This window comes from Panicum virgatum, chromosome 8K (assembly GCF_016808335.1).
Source record: "Panicum virgatum strain AP13 chromosome 8K, P.virgatum_v5, whole genome shotgun sequence".
Lineage (NCBI taxonomy): Eukaryota > Viridiplantae > Streptophyta > Magnoliopsida > Poales > Poaceae > Panicum > Panicum virgatum.
Window position 1 is genome coordinate 37,849,067 of NC_053143.1, and position 16,742 is coordinate 37,865,808.

Consider the following 16,742-nt stretch of genomic DNA (forward strand, 5'->3'; position numbering starts at 1 on the left):
TGCAAGCCCGCGATCGGAGGACTTCGACATGCAAAAATCAGATTCGGTGTTGCGAGCCACCGAGTACGAGATCATGCCTCAAATCATCAAGATGGTGGCGGCAAACACCTTTATAGGAGATGAGACGGACAACCCATATAGGCATATCAAGTGGTTCACAATGCTATGCAACACGGTACAACAAGACGGAGTTCCGCTAGCTTGGTTTAGATGGAATTTTTTCCCATACTCACTTGCGGAAGAAGCGAGAAGATGGTTTGCACTTGCATCCTTCGAGGTAAAAGGAAATTGGGATGACTTGATGATGAAATTTTGCGAGCGGTTCTTTTCGTTAAGCAAGGTTCAACATATTCGGAAGCAAGTGATCAACTTCGCGCAAGGAGAAAAAGAAGGGATAGATCAAGTGTGGCAGAACCGCCTAAATTATCCCGGCTCAAGTGTGCAGGCCATCACCATAAAGGCAACATTAGCTTAAACGCACTTCAAACGGAACAATTTTTGGTCTGTCGGGTAACGTCCCGATACAACCACAGATTCTCGGATCGAACAAGCATACCCCGCACGAAGGCGGGTTCAGAGATATTACAACCACAATTTTAGAACACATGCATAGTAAAGATTACAAACCAGTTCAAACGATTATTACAAAACCAACTTAAGTAAAACAGTTATTCAAGCCAAAAGTGTAAAGCTTCAGGGTTTAAACAGCGGAAGATAAAACACGACGGCTACAACATGTCGCAAAAAGGATACCAGGCTAGCCCAAGCATGGTATCACTCGACATAGTCATTGCCGGTCGAAGACGTATCCCACTCTACGGACCAGCCAGGAGGCAACGAGCAAGGATAGGTCAAGCTAGCGATCTGATCCTCAAAACTCATACCTGAAAAAGGGTTTCAACAGCAAGGCTGAGTATTCTAATACTCAGCAAGACTCAACCGCCAACGGGTATAAGTAGCCCACTTTAACTAGACTATGCAAGGTTTTGTGAGGCTCTGGTTTTCCTTTTGCTGAAAAGCAATAAAGAGTATGTCCTTACTTTCAAGTTTTAGCTTTCAAGATTCTAATTGATTAACCATTCTATGTAAGCAACTACTATCCAATCATGGTAGAAATCTAAGCAAACATCAAGATTGATTAAAGTATTGTTGCTCTTCTTACTCTGTGTGGCAAAGAGATCAAGCAGTCTCATTTCATCGTGAGAGGCGGACGATTCTGAATCGAAATTCAACCTTGCAAGGATAACCTAACACACACGTCTGGAACACCGTCGGGTCATTCCCAAACAACCGTTGACCTTTCTTTCCGGCTTGTGGATAGGAACACTCTCCCCGACTACAGGGCTCCAAGGTCCACCCTTCTACGAGGTCCACCCTTGTCCCTTGAAGTCGCAGTGTTGCGCAACATAAAAATAAAACCTATCCCTAAGAGAGAGTGTCAGGTATATCCACTCCCCGGTCCAATCGGCTACTAGGCTTGCCGCGTACCATATTGACGGCATGTGGCTAGTACTTTCAAAGACTTAACCAACGCTACCACACACCGCGACCTTAGCAAGTTCATTAACACAGACGGGGTCTCACATGAAGTTATGATATCGATCACAACCCCGTCCGTCGTCCTTATATTGTTAACAGAAAGTAAACAGGCAATTCCTATAAAGCTCGCGAGTGACAGGCAATCACTCGACTTTTACCAGTCCTATAAGCTTAGCAAGTAGTCGAACTCAAGTCTAGTGTTCAGTACATAGGTTCCTAGGATCATGCATCTAGGGTTTCAATTCAAATCCTAAGAACTGTAAATGCACAAGTAAGTAATAACAGTAAATGATAATAATTTGAAATATAGGTTATGTCCGGGGCTTGCCTTCTCGGTAGTTGCTAACTATTTCAGCTCTAGGCTCTTCCGAACTTTGGTCCGGGGCTTCAGTTAGTTCAGCGGCGTTCACCTGGACTTCTGGATCACCTCCGTCAGACTCCGGAATCAGCTCGTACGTCCCGTCCGATAAGGCAGTCGTGTCTACATGTAATGCAAGAACAGTATTATAAACACACATGGGCAATCGTTTATAGAGTAGTTAAATATCAAATTTAACTACACAAGGCATCATGATCAACAGCACAAGCAAGTTATACTAACTTCATTAACAAGTGGGGTTTTCTTATAACAAGCAAGCCATGGATTGCTAATAAATCAACAACTCAGAGTACAAATAGTAATAAATTCTACCAAAATTACAATAAACAGAACATGAGTACATTAAGCTACCCTGTAAAAATCATGCCAATACATGTAGCCATTTAATGACAACAATTCATTTACTCAGACCACACATAGATCAATCTTGAATTATACAGGTCAAAATATAGGAAAGAAGAAGCTCAAAATTTAACAGAAGATTGACACAGAAATGATATAACTACAGTGAATTTTTCAAGGTTTTATCTACACAGAAATAATTATGATAAAATAAATAAAACAGAACAACGGATTAGCAAGATTCATTTTTAGATCCTGTTCTAACCATGAACTGAATCTTAAACTTCCTGGAAAAACTAAACTACTCAGAAAGAGCATGAAGAAATAAATTCATGATTTATTATGAACAGAAACTATTTACCATAATTAAAGTCTACTAAACAATGATTAAATCAAATAAATAGCTACACAAGAGAACTAATCATGAAATTTTTACAGCAAAGCTAGTGTTACATAAGTAAACTACCATAAAAGTTTAACTGCAAGACATGGCTTTATGAAGTAGATAAGAAAAAGATGAAAACAACTAATATTTAAGCACTAGTAACACAAATTAAATTCTACAGCAAAAACTTGCAACTAAAGCCTAACATATTATGGTTCTACTGCATAGAGATCTTCAAGAGGATTCCAAAACATCAAGATTTGCTATTTTACGAATTTTGTACGAATTGTTATTGAATTTCAAAGATCACAGCAAACTATTACAAACAAGTCCCTGCGGGCACTTTTCCTATGAGTCACTGTCTACGCAGATAACCCCCTGGAGTTTTTCAAATTCAAACACCGACACCCTTGGCCGGGTCAGAGAGGGGAGGCGGCGGTTGACCGGCCACTTCCCGGCGAGGGGGTCGCCGGCGGCAAGGGGAAACAGGAGTGGGGGCTAAAGGAGTCCAAGGCGCACCTCTGGGTGCTTGGAATCGAGGCTAGGGTGGTCGGGGATGGAGTGTCGACGGCGAGCGGCGGCTTGCGGGCTCGGAGCACGGCGGCGGTGGTAGCTCCGGTGAGGTTTGGGCGAGGGAAAGTGGCCTGGGAGCTGCGCTAGGACGAGGCGCGGCTAATGGTGGGGGCTGTAGGGGTGGAGCGGGTCTGGGGTGGCGGCTCCGCGGCGGGGTGGAGCTCGCCGGGGTTCGGGGTGAGCGGCTGCGGTGTTCTGGGGCGTGGGGTTAGGGAACTGGCGAAAAGAAGAGAGGAATAGCGCACGAGGCTTCTTGTAGTGCTCAGGCGCGCGAAAGATCGAGAGCTAGGCCTCTGGTTTGGGCTCTCCACGGCGGCGGCGAGGTGGCAGCCGGCGGGGCGGCTCTGGAAGCGGCGGGGCGCGTGGCACGGGAGGGAGAGGGCCAGCGCGAAGCCAAGGAGCGGTGGAGGAGGCTCTGGGGCGACGCGTGGGCGCCAGCGCGACGGAAAAAGGCGGCCGGGAAGCCTCTCCACGACGCCGGCGTCGGTGCCGTCGGTGGGCGGCGGCGCGGAACAGAGCAGGGAGGTGGGAGAAGGAGATAAGGGTCGATTTGAAATTTCCAAAACTTCCAGGGACTAAACTGTAAACAAGCAATAACTTTTAAACTAAAACTCATATGGAAAAGTGCCCAACATGAAAGTTGTTCAATTTTTCAAGAGCTACAACTTTGACGTTGTGCAAAAATTTATTTTGACCAAAGGATAGAGAGCTAAATTTGAAAACACAAGAGGGATTTTAAATTCTAGAAATTTTGTTTTTTTCAATGCAAATTCACTTCAAAATTAGACTTAAAAACAAAATTGGCTGCCATGCATTAAATGCACTGATATTTTACAAAAACACCCTCCACAAAAGCTATAATCAGGAATAACTATATAAAGGACCTTGCATAAAATCATAATTACACATATAACCTTTCATAATTACAAAAAGATCCTTTTTAAGTAATTCAAGCACATGATGCATAGCAAATATACACAATTACTGTGCAGACTCCTTTTTAATTACTGTGCAGACACCCAGGGTGTTACATCAAGCATGGGATAGATTCAATGGATTGATTGAACAAGGACCGAAACTCGGGTTTTCCGGTGAAATACTCTTGCATACCTTTTACTTTTCCCTAACCCCCGAGTGCCTGCAATTTGTTCAAATGTGTGTAGGAGGAGATCTCATGGAGAAAACACTCACGGAAGCCGCCCAACTCCTACAAAAAATCAGCAAGGGTGCGGCCATGCGAAGAGATTGGGAAAAACGATGTTCGGCAAGCTCCGAGGAAGAATCTCAAGTGCGGGTGCTTGCTGGAATTTTCAGAAAAGAGACATCGGAAGTGAGGGAAGAACAACCGAAGCATGGGAAAGTCATAGAGACAAACCACGATGAAGAAGCATCGATCCAGAGTACAACGAAAGATGACCCGGAAAAGAAAGGAAGAACCATGGGCACCGCCAAATCACTAAGGGAATTCGAGCAAATGGATTGGATACCAATTGACTTCGGAAGATTGTTCGACAAAGCAAGACCGCATCCAAATCAGCGTGGAATGGCGAAGGTGATAGCGGAAGATTTTCCACCGGATAATCACACAGGATATACATTTGGCAAGGAATCGGCCGGTGATGTTATTCGGAAACTTTTTGAAGAAAAAGAGGAAGAGGTCGACTTGGACGAAGTGCTGGAGGTCAAAAAGATCATGGGAGTAAAATCGGAATCATCACCCTACGTGCACATAGCCCAAGTATATGCGATTTGAAGCGATCAAGGCGAAGGTAATCCATCACCCACACCTCGTGTTGATTGCATGATAGACGGAACAAAATGTTGCAATGTTTTATGTGACGTTGGCGCCCATGTTAGTGTGATGAGTTCCAAGGTTTATGTTGAGCTTTTTAACGAAACATCAAACCTAAATGCCACAATCATTAAATTGATCATGCGAGATGGTAGATTAATCAAACTGCTAGGAATGCTTAGAAATCTAAATGTTGCTATAGCGGGTAAAAAAATTCCTACCGACTTTTTTGTGATTAATGCTAATGATGATGAGCATGAAGGCATAATCCTTGGAAAACCCTTTCTCAAATTAGTAAATGCTGTTCTAGATGTTGGAAAAGGGATTGTCACTTTCGATCTAGATGGAGAGAAGCGCACATTCGAATTTCATTCGAAACCATCTTTTGCTTCACCTCTACCTATTGATAACGAAGAGGTAGAGAGCATTTGTTCCATTGATTCTTTCAGGGATCCTCTCCAACGCGCTTTGGAGAATGGGGACACTCAAGATGATCAAGATGGAGAACTAGTCGAAACAATGGAAGAGTTGAAACCGCAACACGGGAATTTGGAGGAAGAAAAATTTGAAGACATTGGAGAGTTAGATTAAGAAGAGGATGGTGCGCCCGATGTTGAGATGAAGCCACTCCCCAAGGGATTGAAATATGAATTTTTGGGAGATGGCAAGACTTTTCCAGTGATTATTAGTGACGAATTGAGCCCGGAAGAGACGGAGAAGTTGCTGAATTTATTGAAGAAGCACAAAAAGGTGATCGGCTACTCGATTAACGACTTGAAAGGTATTAGCCCCGCTTTTTGCACACATCGTATACAACTCGAGGAGCAATACAAGCCGGTGGTAGAGCATCAAAGAAGGTTGAGCCATGCTATGCGTGGTGTGGTGAAGGAGGTTATCAAATTGTTGAATGCCGGAATAATATACCCCGTGCCACATAGTGAATGGGTAAGCCCCGTTCATTGCGTTCCAAAGAAAGGAGGACTCACGGTTGTGAAAAATGAGAAGGAGCAATTGATACCGCAAAGAACCATCACGGGATGGAGGATGTGCATCGATTATAGAAAATTGAAGAAGGCAACGAGGAAGGATCATTTTCCACTACCATTCATTGACAAGATGCTAGAAAGGTTGGCAAAGCATTCACACTTTTGTTATCTTGATGGATACTCGGGATTCTTCCAAATACCTATTCATCTGGATGATCAACATAAGACCACATTTACATGCCCGTATGGAACTTTTGCATATCGGAGGATGCCTTTTGGATTGTGCAATGCGCCCGCTTCTTTTCAAACGTGCATGATGGCTATATTTTTAGATTTCATAGAAGAGATTATGGAGGTATTCATGGATGATTTCTCGGTGCATGGTACTAGCTTTGAAAATTGCTTGGCAAATTTGGAGAAAGTTCTTAAAAGATTTGGAGAGGTTGATCTTGTGCTTAATTGGGAGAAGTGTCGTTTCATGGTGAAAGAAGGAATTGTCCTCGATCATGTTATCTCCGAGAGAGGGATAGAAGTGGACAGAGCAAAGATAGAAACCATGGAGAAATTGCCACCGCCTACGGACATCAAATCTTTGAGGAGCTTCCTCGGTCATGCCGGATTCTATAGGAGGTTCATAAAGGATTTTTCAAAAATCACCAAGCCATTGACACAACTTCTCCAAAAAGATGTGGAGTTCATTTTCGATAGTGATTGTCTTCACGCATTTCGAACACTCAAGCAATCTCTCATAAGTGCTCCTATCATGCAACCTCCGGATTGGAATGTACCTTTTGAAATCATGTGTGATGCAAGCGACTACGCCGTAGGAGCCGTTCTTGGACAAAGGAAAGAGGGGAAGATAAATGCTATCTACTACGCAAGAAAGACTCTCAATGAAGCCCAATTTAATTATGCAACAACAGAGAAAGAATTGCTTGCCGTGGGATTCGCCTTCGAAAAATTCAGATCATACATAGTAAATTCAAAGGTGATAGTTTATACCGACCATGCGGCAATCAGGTATCTCTTGTCCAAGAAAGATGCTAAACCACGCTTGATTCGATGGATCCTATTCCTACAAGAATTCGATGTGGAGATAAGGGACAAGAAAGGGGCAGAAAATGTTGTGGCCGATCACCTATCAAGGATGAACCATGGAGATGATGGAAAAGAACCTATCGAGGATCAAATGAGAGATGATCACCTATATAGAATTCTCGACAAAGATAGTTGGATGAACGAAATAATAAGGGCAATAAAAGGGATGCCCTTGGATCACTTGGACAAGAATGCAAGGAAAAGAGTGATCGCGGAGAGAAGAAAATACTATTGGGATCCACCATACTTATATAGATATGGAGAAGATGGAGTCCTAAGAAGATGCATACCGAGGGAGGAACGTGAAGAAGTTCTAAGAAAGTGTCACTCGTCGGGATATGGAGGACATTATGGGCACTTTAGAACTCAAGCTATGGTATGGGCTAGTGGATTCTATTGGCCCGAGATGCATGAAGGTGCGAAAAGATTTGTTTTGACTTGTCCGGAATGCCAAAGGACGGGGAATATCTCGTAAAGGAATGCCATGCCGTTGAACTACAACTTGCAAATAGACCTATTTGATGTCTGGGGAAACAATTTCATGTGACCATTTGTGAACTCACATGGATTTGAGCATATATTGGTGATGATGGACTATGTTTCAAAGTGGGTTGAAGCTATGCCATGTCGGAAGGCATCAACGGAGGAGTCCACTCACATGATTAAATCGGTAATCTTCCCTCGATATGGCATCCCGAGAATCTTGATAAGCGACGGAGGAACACACTTCACGAGCAAAGACTTTGGTAAATGCTTGAAGAAATTGGGAATTGAACATAGAGTGTCCACGGCTTATCACCCCCAAACAAACGGACAAGCGGAAACTTCGAACAAGCAATTGAAGGATATCTTAAAGAAGACCGTAGTAAAAGGAGGAAAAGATTGGTCCAAGAGACTAGATGATGCACTATGGGCATATCGTACGGCACACAAAACCCCGATTGGTATGACTCCTTATCAATTTGTTTATGGAAAAATATGCCACTTGCCGGTTGAGCAAGAACATAAGGCGTGTTGGGCGATGAAGGAGATGAACTTTGATACGGAAGCCGCTGGAATTAAAAGGAGAATCCAAATAAGCGAATTGGATGATTTAAGATTGAAAGCGTAAAATAGTGCATCAATTTACAAAGAAAGGATGAAGAGGTGGTACGACAAGCGATTACGAAACAAGGAATTCAAAGGAGACAAGGACCTACTCTACAATTCAAGATTCAAACTTTTTGGCAAAAGAAAATTACAAAGCAAATGGGATGGACCATACGTCGTACACTCGGTTTCACCCACGGGAGCGGTGACAATCATGGATGTGAAAGGTGATCAATATGTGGTGAACGGACAGCGACTAAAGGTATTCTTGGAGCCCGACATCGTGCCCCTTCATTACATCGACATATACGCCATGGAGGAGGAACCGGAACGTCAAGCCTAACGACGTTAAGCAAGGTAAGTTTGTACATACTCTCTTTTAGATTTTATTTTCGTAGTTTTATTTTTATTCTGGGGGAACTTTGAGTAAAACATAGGCTTCTAATTTATTGGTGAGCACCTCGGAAAAAGCTGGAGTCCAGGGGGCCGAAAAACCCCCTGGGCCGGCCGGCCCAACACCCCTAGGCCGGCCGGCTTGAGGCTCCTCGTGTGCGATTCGGTCTCGATTTTTGGTAGATACGAGATAAGGAAATTTCAAACATGTGCCTTATAGATTTCGCATGCCAAAACCGAAGAGATATTGGACTTCTCGTCCAAGTCTTTTCGGTACTTAAATAGAGGTGCGGGTTAGATCTATTCTCTCATACTTTTCAATCTACACCACCACCTCGTGAGAGACTTCGACAATGGCCGGTCCAGCGAGTGCAAGAGCCATGATTGCAGCAATGGAGATTGAGGAGAGGGGCTTGACGCCCGACACCCCCACGCCAAAGACACCTAGCCCCATCTTGGCAACCGGTGTGACACCCCTCCTTGTTGAAGCAAAGCGATGTGAAGCGAAGGCTTCTCCGAAGAAATTCAATACCCAAGCACGGATGAGCGTCGGAGGGAAGAGCCTTCAATGGTGCAACAAGAAGCTAGCTCAAGCCCAAAGGATGGTCGTCGTCATCAGCAGCGACGAAGACGAAGGCGAGAGGCGACAAGACAAAAAACCACCCGCGCCTAGGCGTTCCTTGCGCCTCCTCGGAGTCAAAAGAAAGAACTACATCGAGCACACCCCGGAGCCGAAGGATTATGCGGGGGACAGCGATTGGGAGAGCATCATGAGCCCTAGTTCATGGGGCGCCACCGGTCGTGACTACGATGATGATTGGCCGGGTGGCCGAAGAGGAGAGAAAAGAGGAAGACGACCCCTCCGGAGGTGATAGCGGCAAGAAGAAGAAGGACGACGACGAACCCGAAGACGATAGCCCCAACCGCGGCAGCCATCACTTCGGGTGCTGTGTCAAGTGCCGCAATGAAATCGCGGATCTCCGCGCCACCATTGATAGGTGCCACGATCGAATCGTGGCAATGGATCGAAGGATGGACGACATCGAGAGCTTGGCCGAGAGAGACTACAACTTCCTTGTCCGCAACATAAGGAAGTTATTCGGGATGGTTGGTGATCTACAAAAGCAAGGAGGAGGGCGCCCTAGATGCAATTGCCCTAGGTGCCGTTGAGAACGCCGACGAGCGTCACACCCGTCTTTTATATCATTGCGACGAGGACACCGCATAATCTAAGCATGGGGGGAAGGTGTGACGACTCGTAGATTGAATTTTGGTCTTTGTTTACTCGAAAGTTCGTCATGTACGTGTCTTTAATTTCGCATGTGTGAGAGTCATAGTCTAGTGTTGTGTGCTTTATTTTTCGCATGTGTGAGAGTGAGTCTTAAATTAGTGTTGAGTCATGAAAACAAAATAAAAAGAGTCTTTGTTTTTGTTGGATCGTGCAATTTTATTTATGCATTCAGTTTTACTTTATTTTCTTTAAAGCAATTGTTCACGAGCGTTGTCATGAAATTTAAATCTTATTTGTGGAGCTTAGTAAATTATTCGTCCATGATAATACCCACACTTGAGCTTTGATCTAGCGCTTGGTTTTGATTATGCTTGCGAGTAAGGCATGATTTGGAGGACTTTAATTTCCTTAAAATAATAAAACCCCTACAAACATAAGGTTGATCAAGTTCCTGACAAGTCAAGAGTAAAATCCCATCACCCACAAGCTATATTCGCTCCACCATAAGCATTGGGTGTGCATTGAGTTGAGTTAGGATTTCTTTCTCTTGGGAGTTTTAATTTCGAGCAATGATCATGTCCGTATTTTTCATCTCTGAATTGCTAGCCCCGTCAATATTCGGTAATGAGAATTCCTCATTGGAACAACTCATGAGATCTACCGGATTCCAAAACCCGAACCCGAGATTTTCTTGTTTATTACACTACAAGAAATCCATTGATCCATGACGAATTTTTTGTGACGTTTATGAACACCGTCATAAACAGGTAGGATCTATGATGATTTATGAATTTTCGTCACAGATTTGTAAAAAGCCCATATGGGCTCTAATTTGGGCTTAGTTTCCATGACAAACCTCTGAAAACGTCATAGAATGAAAATAGAAATCGTCACGGATTTGATATGGTGCTCAAACCATAATGGTGATAAAGAAAATACGTTATAGTTTAACATGAAAGTACCAGCGGAGGGGAAAAAACACGCTGAAAGGAAGGAAGAAGAATCGAACTAGGGTCTTCTAGGTAAGAATCAAGCGCCCTTCCACCATGCTGCGCGTCCATTTGTGCTGGAGTTTGGTATTAGCCTATATATTTACTTTCTCATTTATTTACTTGTGCGGGCACATACGTGAAGAAAACATGTGTAGTTTGTCTTTTTCTTTTAATTCGGAATTAAAATTTGTAAAAAGTATTTGTTTAGATAATGCTGGGTGCGGGTTCGAAATACATTCGGGCATCATATTTTTGCCGGTTTTTTATTTCTGGCTGAGCTAAAAAAAACAGAAGGAACGGGGGTTCGAACCTGCGACCATCTGCTCATCAACGGCTCCATGTACCACTGGGCTGCACATGTATTTGTGGATTCTAGGTGACAAAAATATATAAACATCTGCAACAAACTCGATTTACTTGATAAACATATTTATTGTTCATCTTTCTCTTTTTGAAAATCGTACCAAAATTTTATTTCAAGATTGAACATACGTAACAGGATTCTATAGCAATTTCTAGAATTTTTCTAGAAGTTTTTAGATATTATTATCATTATTTTATATTAAGGTTGCAAGTAGAAGTTGGAATTATTCCTATCAAACATTTAAAATTTTCTTTCATTTTCATAATATGCGCTATAATAGAACTGAGATGCTTAAAATATTTTTTTTAGATTTTTTAGATATTATTAGAGATACTTGTAGTTCAAATAGTAATTACTTTCAATAAACATGCAGAAATTCATTTAAATGGTAGAAAATACCAAATCTGTTCAAAAATTCTTAAAACTCCTACATGGCAACGCAAATGTCATTTATTACATGTAAAAACTGTATTGGGATCTATAAGATAGATGGTTTTACAATTCACTTCACAAGATTATCTTAATTTGATATTTGAAAATAGAAAACTAACTTTTTCGCACAACAAGTGGCAATGTGTATCAACAAATACTAATAAGAGAGTAAAGGTAAGATTTTGTCCAAAATTGAGGTATATATGAACAAGTAAAGACTTTAGGATGTTTAAATTTCAAAGTTCAAGTTGAGTTGTGTGAAACAATATAAGAGATACATCCATTTTGTGAACAATGTATATTTTATTTTTTGCAAAATCAAATGAAACTTTTATCTCAAGCTTAACACATCCATAAAAGGATTCTATGGCAATTTCTAGAATTTTTTGAGAAGTTTGAGATATTATTATCATTATTTTATATTAAAGTTGCAAGTAGAAGTTTGAATTATTCCTAACAAACATTTAAAATTTTCTTCCATTTTCAGAATATGAGCTATAATAGAATAGAGACCCTTAAAATATACTTTTGTATTTTTATAGATACTATTTGAGATGCTTGTAGTTCAAATTGTATTACTTCAAATAAACTTGCAAAAAAATCATTTAAACCATTGAAAATAGTAAATGACTTATAAAATTATCAAAAATTTTACACGACAACTTATATGTTGTCTATTATATTTAAAAAATATATTAGTGCATATTAGATAATTATTTTTATGTGTTACTTCATAATGGTGCGATAAAATGATAAAAAAATTTTAAGTACAAAAAGTGTGTACAAGGACTGTTTCAGCCTACATGGCCCAAATAGCCCTGCAGCGCGTGCGCGGCCCAACCCGACCTGCCCCGCAAACCCTAATGCAAGCGCATCGTGAGCCGTCCGATCAGATCGGATGACCACGAATTGTCCTGGCTTCATATAAAACCGAAGAGCGCTATCGGAGGGGGCGACCTAATCCCTTCACTCACTTTCTTCTCTCGGTCCGAGCCGCCGCCCTTCATGTGCTGCAGCACCGCGGCTCGAGGCCCGGCCGCGTCCGCCGCTGCAACGAGCTTGCGTCGCGCTCCATCCTCATGGTCTGCGCCAACCCGACTGCTCTACGCGCCGACTCGGGGCCACGGCCACTGGCCACGTGAGGCGCTGGCGCATGGTCCCTGGCCGCCGCCGCAGCCGCATACCCCGTGGGCGCCGGCCGCTCGCGCGTGGGCAACGGGCGCCGGACACAGGCACGCGTGCCAGGCATCTGCGTCCTATGGGGCGGTCCCTCTGTACAACAGCAGCCCTGGCCGCCGGCCGCTGCGTCGAGTGTTGTGCGCAGGTGAGATCTGCCTCCCTTCCGTAAGATTCAGAAATGGGACATATGGAGCCGTCGAACTCTTGATTCGTCATATGGGTAAAGCTCTCTCTCTCTCCATATCTCTCTCCGATTTGTTTACTGATGTCCTCCAAATTGATTTGGTTTCAGACCTAGGGAGCGCCGATGTGTGTGGCTAGCTTTTCTAGCGCCAAGGTAAGGGCATGTGAAAGCTACTCGTTGGCCAAAGGATTAGTATGTGTATTTGCATCTGATAGCAGGATACTAGCTAATGCTGTATGCGACTACTAGCACAATTATTACTTCTTAGCAAAAATCATTACCTAAATTATTTGTAGAATGCTCTGCTAGTACTGATGACCAATAAGCAAAGAGATGAAATCTTAAGTCTGAGATCGTAAACTGAAACAAGGTTGCTGTGTATATAACTTCACCTTAAGCTTGCTGGTGTTTAACTGGAGAATACTTAGAGCTACTAAAATTGTGATTCCAGTTAAAATGTTTCATATTGGTTTACTTCATTTAAATTAGTAAGTCAGATCTTAGAGCAATAACGTTTTCTCTGACTGATAATTGCATTTTTGGGTAACAATGTCTTATTCCTATTCACGGATTGCAGTGAGGGAATGGACTAATGTACAAATGGTTTTGGAGGAGGGAAGTGCTGTTCTGGGTTTGCTGTTACCGACAAAGGGAAGCAACGCCTTCTATAGGCTAGGTTAGGTAATTGCTCTCCTCGCCTGCATGTTTTGTTTTTTATTGCTCCTTTCTATTCCTGAAAAAAATATTTGCAAAGAACACTTGACATTCATGAATGTTGAAATAAAAAATGTTTGTCTTCAATTTACTTTGAAGAGACATGTATGTCTGTAACTACCATCTTTCTTTTAAGCAGCCAATCTTTTTGATTCCCTGAAATTCTCAAAATCTAACTATGCAGTGACATTAATTTCTGCAGGTGATTTAAAGGGTGAAGTGGCAGTTAGAAGAGAAGAGAAGCCTCGCAGAGAAGAAATAATCATGGCTAGCCAAATGTGCTGCCACAACACTCATCAAAACTGAGAGGTGGTGAAAAAGAATTATTTGCTTCCTTAGTTGCTGCTGCTGGTTCATACTCTTGATGAAACCTATCTTTTGTTGTTTCTGGTCCATTTTGTTGTCTTTGATCCTGCAATGTTATACTGCTAGTTCTGATACATGGAAAAAATTGTATGTGATCCATTATTCTGGTGTGGTGATGCTGGGATGCTATTGATATGAGGTTATAATTTGGGCTGCAATTGATTATTGTGACTTCTGGGCTGGAATTGTTGTTTTGGTAAATGGGTTGTGTGAAAGCTGAATTTTTTCCAGTACTATTCGAAATGTGTAAACGAGGCCCAAATGGGCTGTGTAAATGAGGCCCAAATTGGCTCACATGCCTACTGCCACATCACTGTCTATGTCAGCATCTATGTGGGGCCATGTCATCACCACTTTCCACGTCACTGCTACGTCATCGATCATGTCAAATTATACATCATCATTGCTATCCACGTCATCGCCATGTCAGCAGCCACGTCATCCTCCATGTCATCAATGTGTGATATGGCAATTGAATCTGTGATGAAAATTATACTGTTCGTGACGTTAATTTTCGTCATAGAAAACGGGCTTGGGCTGGGTTTCCGGGGGCTCGGAGACATACCATGACGATTTCAAAACGTCATGGATCGAGCAATTTATGACGAAAATTTAAGGAACGTCACGAGATGTGATCTGTGACGCTCAATACATGACGTTATTTGAGATCGTCATAGATACTGTTTTATGACGGTTTTTCAGTGATCTGTGACGAAATCCAAACGTCATGGATCAACAGATTTTTTGTAGTGTTATCGTCTTCCTTGACCACAACCCAATTATGAGGATATGTTCTGTTTCTGCGCATGATTTGTATAAAACATAATTTTGGGATGAAGAAAGGAAGGAGTATTCGAAAGATGGACCGAATCCGACCTGGGAAAGCCCCAGGCCGGCCGGCCTACACCTCTTGAGCCGGCCGGCCTAGGCCCCTCTGGTCTCGGTTCGGGCTCTAAAAGTTTAGGGAGACACTTTGGAGATTTTCCTATCTATGTTTTATAGAAAGGGTCCTATGAAAAGGTTCGGAAAAGAGAAGAAAAATTCGGGAGAAAGAAGGAAAAGAAAAAAATAATAATGAGAAAAAAAAGAATAAATGAAGGGATTCTATGGTTAGAGAAGTGCAAAGAGATATCACCTTGTTGTTTGAACAATATCCTCAATTCCAACCATGTGCAATCCGACAACGAGGACGATGCTTGTGCTTTGAAGTCAATCTTTTTGTATGCCTTTGCACATATCCACCATTCTAAATCTTCTTACCCTTGAACCCTTTACATTATGGAGAAACTCTCATGATCATTGGCTCGGAAGGTAAGCAACCATTAGAAGGTTTTCTTAATTTGACAATATATGTATATACTTTGCTAAGCCTCACCTATAGCCCCACTTTATACTTGAGAGAATTTCGGGAGATGAGAGCTTGCAAATAAAAATAGGATAGCCACTTATATTGAGAGACATGAAAGGACTTGTGCAAGAATTTTTGGTCTAACCTTTGGTGCAGGTTATTTTGCTTCTAAAAACAAAAAAAACAAAAAACCCTCCAAGGATGGCAAGAAAAGCAAGTGTTGTCGATATTCGAGTTGCCGGCTAAAGGTAAGAGTTGTGGAGTAATATTGGATGAGTTTTGGAACGCCCATGATATGATTATCCTTGCTGCTCCTCTGACCTTTATTTGAAGAAATATTGTTAGACTTGTTTGCATAAGTAAATTTTGCAGTTTGAGAACTCTCGAGCAACCAATGGAAGGACTTGATGATTTGATTTGCTCGAGGATGAGCAAAAGCTAAGCATGGGGGGAATGTTGGCGCTCCTTAAGTACCCATTTTATTATACAATTAGGAGAAGTGTTGGTAATTTCTTCGGGATAATTCATGTACTAACCCGCCACTTGGCACCCGAACTTGACCGTTTTCGATTTTGTCCTGGATTTTGGAGCATGTTGCATTTTGACAGGAAATTGGACATTTTTGGAGATGTTTTGACGCATGGTTACAACTGGGCAAAGATAAGAAATAAGAGGAAGAGGCCACACGCGAAAGATGGGACCGAAATGGGCCAGAAAGGGCCTAGGCCAGCCGGCCTGGAGCCCTTGGGCCGGCCGGCCTAGCCCATTTCGGAGCCCAATCGGTCTCAGTTTTTTTCAGCACGAAGTATGTGTCAACCCTAATCTATGTTTTACCAAAACCACCGACGATATCTGCCTATAAATACCCCGAAGCCGTCGTCAAAGAGGAGGGCATCTAGAGATCGCAGGGGGAGAGCATCCAGAGACGAGTTTCAGAGATCCATTCGAGTTGGACACAAGAGAAAGGCGACACCGGAGGCCTCATCATCCCTCGGCGCCACTGCAAGTTGGATGACAGCAAGGGATCCATCCCTTGCCGGAGATTTCACCACCATGATCGACTACGCTTCGCTTAGCTTCACGGGGTAAAGTCCTCGTTTGTTCATGGGGTTGTAAGGAGATCTTGAGTTGTAATTGCCGAATCCTTTATGAGATTGATCTATCACGATTCTTGTTGATGATGCTTTGATGCCTAATAGTTCACGACTTGGCTTTGGGTTTGCCTTGCTCTTGCATGGTTTACATAGATTACATCAACTATCGTGTTCTTGTTGATTCGTTACCGATTATCCTCGTGTAGTGACAGTATGCGGGAGGGAAAGGTTTTGATCTTGGAACACACCTTTGGTAGATTAG

At 42.6% G+C, this 16,742-nt stretch overlaps 1 long non-coding RNA gene across 2 annotated transcripts; it reads left to right on the forward strand.

Moving 5' to 3' along the window:
• Window positions 1–12,564: 12,564 nt before the first annotated feature.
• LOC120644553 lies at window positions 12,565–14,239 on the forward strand. Of its 2 annotated transcripts, XR_005663820.1 has the most exons (4): window positions 12,565–12,919; window positions 13,067–13,111; window positions 13,536–13,639; window positions 13,875–14,239. It is a non-coding gene; the product is annotated as an uncharacterized LOC120644553 (long non-coding RNA). The 2 variants fall into 2 exon arrangements; XR_005663819.1 differs by having other exon boundaries at window positions 12,565–13,111.
• Window positions 14,240–16,742: the final 2,503 nt, after the last annotated feature.